This window comes from Orbicella faveolata, unplaced genomic scaffold (assembly GCF_042242905.1).
Source record: "Orbicella faveolata isolate gen_17 unplaced genomic scaffold, um_ofav_v1 contig_14, whole genome shotgun sequence".
NCBI classification, from domain to species: Eukaryota; Metazoa; Cnidaria; class Anthozoa; order Scleractinia; family Merulinidae; genus Orbicella; species Orbicella faveolata.
The window spans coordinates 2,813,276-2,823,120 of record NW_028301541.1 but is presented as its reverse complement, the minus strand read 5'-3'; the positions used below and the strand labels follow the sequence as shown (position 1 = coordinate 2,823,120).

General features: G+C 38.9%; 1 pseudogene across 1 annotated transcript; it reads left to right on the top strand.

Annotated features, from left to right (window-relative positions):
• The first annotated feature begins 1,470 nt into the window (after positions 1-1,470).
• Positions 1,471-8,517, top strand: LOC149113635 (uncharacterized; annotated as a pseudogene). Its single transcript, XR_016206520.1, has 2 exons — positions 1,471-5,771; positions 5,814-8,517. The product of XR_016206520.1 is annotated as an uncharacterized LOC149113635 (transcript).
• Positions 8,518-9,845: the final 1,328 nt, after the last annotated feature.

The following is a 9,845-nucleotide window of genomic DNA, read 5'->3' as shown; positions in this document are numbered from 1 at the left end:
ACATGACCAGCTCCCAGATGGCTTGATAGCTCAGCTGCGAGAGCACCGCACCCGACCAATGGGATAGCAGAGGTCATGGGTTTGAATTCCCTTCAAGCCCAAATTTTTCAGGCTTTAATTTCACAACTGCTTAAGTTATGCATATAACTGCGATGATCAATCTTGTCTTCATATCTTTCTCCGAAGTTTGAACATATGATCTTTCATATATTCACTTGGATGGTGATTTTGTTTGAAATCATGTGTTGCTCACAACTTGTGAACAATAATCATTTCTTCCTGAAAGAATGCTCAACTAAAAAAAACAGAAGAATTTCATTTGAAAGTAAAAGAAAAACTGCTTTGTAATTCTCTCACTTACCATACACGGATTTACTGTCAAGGTGCTTTTAACAAACTGAAGTTGCATAATGTCACCTGACAATAGGTTTGAGACAAAATAAGTAAAAAAGATAGGAATATACAGGTACACTGAACTGAAACTGCTTACAGTAACAATAACAATTAAGTAATCATTATCATAATGTCAACCAAAAGTAATGTAATCAAATAAGAATATATGTACTTTTCTCTTTGGTTTTTTTTTTTTTTTTTTTTTTTTTTCGATTTAACACCTTTTTTGTGCTACAATTAAATGTTGCTGTTGTTACTTTTTATAAGTGGCTTTATTGAGCATCAGTTATCTAAATTATAATAGATTGCATTAACTGTTTTTATAGTGAAGGAATAAAAAACAACAGTTTTCTTTCTGTTTCTAGCAAGTTACAGAAAGTTAACCTAAAGTTCACCAAGGTTGAAGAAAGGGTATACCATAAAATTTTAATATGACTGATGATTTTTTCCATTGGCTGAGAAGTTGGGTAAAACAATCTCAGAAACAAACATAACAACAACTAAAAGGTTTTAAAAATGATATTTTAAGTAACTTTAATCAATCCATGTTAAAAAGATGTTTTGCCTTCATTTTAAAATTATGAGGAAAATATCAATATAATTTATTTAAAATTAATGGCCATTGATTAAAGACCTTTTAACTGTTTGTTATACGGTGGCTCAAAGAGAAATTTCCTTTCTCAGGGAAGCCATGTAAGATCCTCTATTTATACAAGCACAAAAATGTTTACATTTATTGTAAAGATAACTTACTATGTATATCTTTGTTCTTTTGCTAAACTTCAAGATGTTGACGTACACTGTGTACATGTATGTTTTCTCTGAGATAACTTTTGGGTCACTAAATGTTATGTAAAAGTGCTACGTTGGTTCCTCGCAGGGGCTCCTTTTAGTTCTTTCTGAAAAGCATCTTGCCATCTTCTTCTTTGTCTGTATTAAAAATCCTAGGTCGGTGAAATGCTGTGTGTTTTTTATTCTTTTCTTTTTCTTTTTCTGAGAGGTAAATCTCCTAGGGTTTCAAAATTCCTGGATATTCTAGAGAATGGTGTAAAAAGCTCATATTGTGAACTGATATAATGTTCGGTTTTAGGCCATGCTCTGGCCGTGGTTGTCAAAATTTTAGAAGCTGAATACAAGAGGCGATCTCAGTTCAAACCACTTCTTTGGGAGAGCACCATAAAGTTGCCTCTTGAAGATGTCTACACCAGATTGAAAATTGTTTCAAGGAGGAAAAGAGACTTTCAGCTTCAAACTGATGAAGTGAGCATGGAGGGCATCTTTGAAGAAAATGACGATGTAGCTGTGTTGGTAGAGGGAAGCCCTGGAATAGGTAAGACAACTTTTTGTCTTAAAATTGCATATGAGTGGGCAAAACAGCAAATTCCAAAGGGGCATTCCTTTCCTGAGTTTGCAGTTTTGCTACTGTTGAAATGCCGGGATATTGATGGAGACAAAATGGATGCGATTGTTGAACAACTTCTGCCTGAACGTATGGATGAAACTGTCAAGAAAGAGTTCATGGATTTTATCGAGGATTTTCATTACCAAGAAAAAGTTCTGATCATTTTGGATGGCCTGGATGAGTTGCCTAAGAAATCAGAAAGTCATGTCGATCAATTGCTTCACAAAAAAATATTACCTTTTAGCTATGTCCTGGTCACATCTCGCCAAGAGAGAGGAATTGCAGTGCGACAGAAGGTGGATTTTGATATTCTTTTACAAATTCAAGGATTCACTGAGGAGGATGCTTTTGAGTACATCAGGAAACACTTTAGGTATGCAGGTCCTGAGCATTTGGCCAGAGGAGAGATCGAGGCTTATTACTGAAATCAAAGAAAACACTTTTCTACATGCTCCTCCGAGCAACCCATTAAATCTGCTGCTTCTTTGCGTTGTTTTTGAGGACTATCAAGGAGAACTGCCATCTTATCGCACAGAACTTTATCAGATCATCATCCGATGCCTTTTAAGGAGTTGCTGTGCAAAACATAACTTGGAAGCACCTGTTGATGACCAAGCCCTAGAGAAGCTATTTGAAGATAGTGTGCTGGTATTAGGAGAGTTAGCTTGGAGATGCCTGCTAGAAGGTCGGTTTTCTTTTCGTGAAGAAGAACTGGCAAAATTTGAAAGTAAAATCAAAGACCTAGCAGCTCGTGAACTTGGCTTTGTTTTCAAGGAAGCAAGTATGAAGAAGATAAATCCACAACACGAGTATCACTTTTTTCACAAGACCTTTCAAGAGTACTTGGCGGCAACATATCTCGCGCATAAGCTACTGAAAGAGGGGGTGAATGTTTTCTGTGAATTCGAGTTACATTTTCAACTGATGTTATAGTTGAATACCGACAAGTGTTTCTCTTTGTGTCTGGTATCCTGGGCAAGGACGCTAGTGTTCTTTTCAAACAGATTGGTGAGGAACTTGCAGGTGAAGACTGGGACTGGCTCAAGTGCTCTAAAGAAGAAGCTACTTTTTTTACTGAAAGTTTCAGTGAAAGTCAAAATGCTGAGCAAATGGCAATGACTCTTTGTTCCTTCATCCCATTTCCACTGACTGTAGAAATTGGAAACTTTGAAAGGAGAGATGAAACTATAAATGCACACATTTTGATGGTTGCAGAGGCCTGCAGTAATTTTCCAAAATTACAGCACCCTGTTCATCTCACCATTGAAATTGTAGATGCTGATTTCCTACTAAATGAGGGTCTAAAAATGGTTGCTAAATTCTTAGTTTCCTGTCCAAAGCTACAAACATTCTCCTTTCATGTATCTGGCTTGTCACTGGCACGAACACCTGTGACTACTTTGTTTGAAGGACTTTCTCGAAACTCAACTATATCTTCCTTTACTTTTAGAGCAGCTTCTAGTATCTCTTCTGATCAGGCTGTTATTATTGGGGACAGTTTGGTTACTAATAAGACCTTAACAACTGTAACATTCGAATTGTTAAATGAGTGTAATGAGGCATGGGCCAGTGCTCTAGAAGAAGGATTGTCTGCAGACACACCATTGACGTCTATTGTCCTCAAGATTTATGGGTCACTGAGTGCTAAAGCATTAGGGGGTTTGAAAAAAGTTCTATCCAATAGATCTCTGGCCTCTCTTACACTCATCGTCTATGGTGAGATGCAGGATTCACTAGTTACTTCTGTTGGCAAAGCACTTGGAACAGAATCCATTTTAAAATCCCTCACTCTGATCATGTATGGGAAAGTAAGCTATTCTGGTGCTATCTTCTTAGGAAGAGGTTTTCTGGAAAACAGTGCCTTAAATTCTTTGGAAGTGAAAGTGTTTGGAGAGCTCCCTGACAACTGGATGACTGTCGTTGAGAAAGTACTAGAGGCAAAAAAGTCAAAGACATCAGTTGCATTTCATCCAAATATCACTGGAACCATATCAAAGGAACAGGTGACTGGTCTTTGCCCTGGTTTTAAACTTCAGTCATTAACTTTAAACCTTTGGGGCGAGTTGAGTTGTACTGGGGCAGGCACTCTCTGTAACCTCTTGATAACATCGTCAGCTTCTTGTGTCACTTTGAACATCCATGGAAAAGTAAAAGATAATGTCGCTGAATTTCTTGTAAGGTATTTAAAGCCATGCAAGACCCTGTCCTCTCTCAGTATCAACATTTGGGGAGAACTAACCAGATGTGGAAGCAGTGCTCTTCAAGAGTTAGCGTGTAATGTAAAATATTCGGTTGCCTTGAATGTTTGTAATGTGGCCTCAGATCCCTGGATTTGTAAAGATCTTAATGATACAATCAACGTTTCTTCAGCATTAACCTCAGTCTTTACCGAAGTTGAGCACAACAGCGCAAGAATTCTAAGCCTCAACATCTCTAACCAGGATTTCTTTGGTTTAGACTGGGCACGCAATCTGGGAGATGGTTTGGCAAAAAGCACGTCATTAACTACACTAAATCTTACATTCAACAACTGCAAGAACCTGAGAGTAGACTGGGCATGCAGTCTGGGTGATGGTTTGGTAAAAAACACATCATTAACTACACTAAGTCTTACATTCAACAACTGCAGTGGCCTGAATGAAGATTGGGCACGTGATCTGAGTGATGGTGTGGCGGAAAATACTTTATTAACTACACCAAGTCTTTCATTCAACAATTGCAGGGACGTGAGTGAAGACTGGACAGATGGTCTGGGTTATGGTTTGGTGAAAAATACTTCATTAACTACACTAAGGCTTACAATCAACAACTGCAGTGACCTGAGTGAAGACTGGACACATCGTCTGGGTGATGGTTTGGCGAACAATACTTCATTAACTACACTAAGTCTTACATTCAACAGCTACAGTAACCTGAGTGAAGACTGGACACGTAATCTGGGTGATGGTTTGGCGAACAATACTTCATTAACTACACTAAGTCTCACATTCAACAACTGCAGTGACTTGAGTGGAGACGAGTTAGATGGTCTGGGTTATGGTTTGGCGAACAATGCTTCATTGACTACACTGTGTCTTACATTCAACAATTACAATGACCTGAGGCAAGACTTGGCACATGCCCTGGATGATGGTTTGGCAAAAAATACTTCATTGACTACACTAAGTCTTACACTCAACAACTACAGTGACCTGAGTGGAGTCTTGACAGTTGGTCTGGGTGATTGTTTGGCAAAAAATACTTCATTAACTACACTAAGTGTTACAATCAACAACTACGGTGACCTGAGGGAAGACTGGCCACTTGATCTGGGAGACAGTATAGGAAGAAGTAAGTCATTAACAGTTGTCAGTGTTACTGTAACCACCTTCATTAAAGTGAGTGAAGAATGGTTATGTGCTCTCTGTAACAGTCTTGCGGAAAGCGACTCAATAACTGCTATGAAGTTCACTTTTAATGACCACAGTGGTACAAGTGAAGTCCTTGAACTTGATCTCAGGAAACTTTTTGCAGATTGTAAGTTATCACCTTCTCTAAATCTAACAATTAGCTCGTACGGAGAGGCTGTTGTGAGCTAAAAGCTACAATATTCTTTGAGCAAAGGTCAATTTCTAATTCCAATCTGTCAGTTGTGTTTCTAAATACAGGTGCAGTTATGTTTGGCCACACAAATGAATATGTTTTGTTTATTTGTTGAAATTCATGACTCTGTTATCTTGGTTAGGCGAGACAGAAATCATGATTTTCAAGTCATCAAAGAGAATGGCAAAATTTATTTATTCAATATTGCCAAATAACTCTAGGGTTTTTTCCGGTCTTAGAGAATTTGTAGCTCTTTTAAATTACGTACCAATGATGATTTTTCTACAACGTCAGTGGAATCTCGATCTTTTGAATGTTCTACGGGAAAAATGCTAGCGCGAATTTATTCTGTAGCACGAAAATAAGAGGGGTGCTTCGTAGTTTATCTTGTCAGGTGTTGGGTAAAACAAAACTATACTGTCAAACCTGTATTGAGCAGACACCCCCGGGGAATACTGTAATTAATCTGCCTAGCACAAGGTAACCGAATAAAGCAGGTTACCATGACACGTTATTTTGGGGAAACAAGTCTTCTTGCGATGAAATCGTCTGTTCGAAATTGCTTTAGTTTCGGATGTTTTGTTATCGTAAGGACGTCATTAACCTTTCTAATGGCAAATTACAGGTCCTTTCCATTAGTGGTAACGATACCTGAGCAGCATAAGATTTTTCCTGTATCAAGCATATTGGTTGGTAGAATCTAAAATGTGATATTAGTGTCTGTTTGATACGGGTTTTAAACAATAGAAATTATCATTTTGTCTATGTTTTAGCTGTCCACGTCTGCTTAATATTTTCAGTAAATTTTTTAACCTTATCTACGGTCCTCTTAAAAGAGGGTGTCTGCTGGACACAGGTTTGATTGTTCATTAACTGATGGAACCACTGCATTGTGTAATGCCTCACGTAGTTTTCCTTGGAAGAGAAAAAGTTCTCCTTGGGTTTTGTCAAGCTGATGTAAAATTCCAACAGAAGTCACAATCTAGCATGAAACGTGCTTACCATGAAGGCTGCTGCACAGAGACGTACATGTTTCTGCAAACAATTTTTTTTCATTGTTTTGCCACCATTGAAAAGATATTTTTCATGTGCTTCCACTGTGACTAGCTTACGTGGCAGTTTCAGTTCAACTTATGATGAGAGTTTACAGTTAAATGACCTTGCTCTCCATGAGTTCTCGTAGCTCAGTGGATAGAGCGCCCGCCCGGTGTTCGGGAGGTCATGGGTTCGATTCCTGTCGGGGACTCAGAATTTTTCTTTGTCCCACGCTCGTGTCATGTTGATTAATTCACCTTCAAATTGTCACCTGTTCATAATTCCTGGGGGTTGTTAGTATAGGCCAACTGTTAGTTGTTGTTGTTTGTTTTTTGTCAAGCTGTTGTTTTCAGGGTCTTCACAATTGAATTGTGTGCTCGAAATGGTTTAGTTAAAAATGGACAGATTCAAAGTTATCAATGAAGTTTTCAATCAGAAATTGAGCCAAATGTTCCATTCATGTCGCAGAAACCGATGCAACTGTTTCTGAGAACTTTTCAGAAAAAGAGTTACTTAGTTTAGACAGGTCCGTTGTCATGGTGAAGCAGTGATGAGGAGAAAACAGATGCATCTTGCTAAAATATTTTCAGTAATCATTTCAGTCCAGGAACAAAATTGAGATTTGTTTCGTAAAACGTTCAGATTGTTATTGTTCAATCAAACTGGTGTAAACGCTCTGATAGTCATCATCTTGAGGTTAAGTCATGTTATTGAGCGACATCACGGATGAAAATCACAGCTTCATTCGATTCTCAGAGGAAGGATTGTGATTAAAGAAAATACTTGTTTTACAATTACTATTATGTTGTTCTTAATGTTCCTGAAGGCTAGAAAATCCACTTCAAGTATAAAGCAAGTCATATTTAAACAAGTGCATCTTTTTTATCCCAGATTTGGTTGAGTTTGAAGAAAACAATTTCTACTACAATGGACATTGTGTCTAGATTTTTTGAAACCTTGGAGGGAGGGCTGTTGAAATGACTTCTGGCCTAAACCTCTCAGTACTTGCACCATAAACGGACCTGTTTATTATGACGTAATGCAGTTCAGTGTAAATAGTGTATATAATGAGTGAACATTGTCAAACCCCTTGTGGTTGGGCCTTGTTATTCAACTCTGTGGAACAAGAGTAAAATTGTAGTTTTTGTTGGTAAACAGAAATGTGAATTTGCAACTGCGCGTTTGCAACTGTCCATGTTTGTTCCCTCAACTGTGCAACCACTCCCGGGTGTATTAAGGAGTGGGTCAGCTATTGTTTAACCATAAGCTAAGGGGTGGTCTATCTTAAAGCAGGGCCACTTAACATTGATGTTTTCATGGCAACCAACTAGGTGTCAGTCTGGCGTCATTGTAAAAGCTTTTGTTCACCAGCAAGACAAAACAGCACTTAGTGAGTATTCTCGAGAAACTTGTGAAATAAGCTTAATTGAATGTAATTGGAATGCATTGGCCAAGTTGTGTGAACTCGCCACTGTCATGTGATATCAAGAAAGTCAGCCCAAGCAAGATTGAACACCATACCAATTACCTTTGCAAGATAACTTAGCTATGAAGAAAATAGATATTGTCGATACAAAGCAAAACTGGAAGAAAATTGGTTGAACAAAACATTAGCTGATCCACTCCTTAATGTTGCTGGGCTGTTTTGATGTTGAGGATGAAACCCAGAGAAACAGACTCATTTCGATATATCAAAATTCAGCCTAACACAATAGACCTCAGCACGAGGTTCCGGGGAGTAAACCCCACGAACTCTGTAGTTATTCCTCAGAGCCTCGTACTGAGGTCTATTTTACGCTGAATTTTCATATATTGAAATAGGTCTATTGTATTATCTTAATCATTGTAATACTAGCAGACACCTAGTGTGTTTCATTGCTCTTTAGCAATGTTTTCTTTAATGTGATATTTGGACATTTTCTCTCAAGAGTTTGTAATTGTTTTGTATCAGAACGAGAGACTTGAGGAACATTGACATGAAGTACCAAGTACAAAGAGACGTTTAGATAAGTAGTACTTGGAACTGTCCAAAGAAAAAATCAGACGGAAATGTAATTTCATTATTTGTTAAATATATTTTAATACAATCATTTTTCTGTTTTAAATGTCCATTTCTGGTTGCTGTTGGTTTTCACGGAAGGTTCAGTTAATCCTTCAATTCCCAAGTAATTTCAAATTGTCCCAAACTTTCTCGAGTGCGTGCGTCAGACAGCCGTTGCTCAAAATGAAGCTAACAAAATGCAGTGATACAGGACAACCGTGTTTAGATATACATGACCAATCAGACTGCTCGTTATATGAACACAATTTATAAATATTTCCATTTGCGGTAGACAAAATTAAGTCAACCCACGGTAGTTATTATCCAGATATTTTTGCAGGATTTCCCCCCGGGGAAAAGGGACTCCTATATGAAAAGGTCGCGGGAATTCTTGTCGGGAAAATTTGAATTGAACCCCTAAAGGAGACCAATCTGATGGAAGTAAGAGGGAGATGACGAGCATCTCGACCTTTTCCTATTGAAGTTCCCCCGGGGGGGTATTGTGGATGCGCGTCGGAAAATTTGGCTTAAACCCCTAAAGGACACCAATCTGAGGGAAATAAGAGCGAGATAACGAGCATCCAGACCTTTTCATATCGAAGTTCCCCCGGGGGTATTGTGGATGCTCGTGGGAAAATTTGAATTAAACCCCTAAAGGAGACCAGTCTGACGGAAATAAGACGGAGACGCTGAGCATCCCAACCTTTTCATATTGAAGTTCCCTCGGGGGTATTTAACGCGGTGCCTATGATGTGCGCGCTGTTTGAGTTAGACACGTAACCCACGTGATATGGGGAGACTGAAGCAACACGATCCTCGAGTTCTCCGCGCGCTCCTCGTGCCCCTTTTGAAAGTGGAAAGTGCTTATACCTCGAGATCCAATGCCTGAGTTAGAGACGTAACTTTCTAGTCTCCGCAGCCGCTCGGGCGAAGTTACACAAAGTTCCTTGTCTCCACGCGAGGGGATGGGGGGCATTGGGTGACATCGGAGTGGCTGTGAAGTAGACTAGTATAATAATCTAACGGCATGCAGAAGGGACACGCCCCTCGCGTTTATCAAGGGTGCTTGTTATTTAGCCAAAAAATCCCGAACACTAATTTTCCGGAAAATCTGTTCGGAAATTATAGACTACCTCCAGAGGCGGTTATTTTCATTCCATTCAGAACGGAACGGGGAAAATTTCCTCATTATTTGCAACATATTCCTGTTTCGAATCTCTCATCAACCGAAAGCAATTACGGGAAATGGAATTGTAAATTCATATGGTAAGCGCCATCTCGTTTGGTTTGGTTGGTGATTCCGGAAAAACCCTTACCATTATTCAACAGTCATCCCAACCGGTTTATTCTGACAAATGGTAAGCACCCGTGTCTCTTGTAAACCTTTCAGTC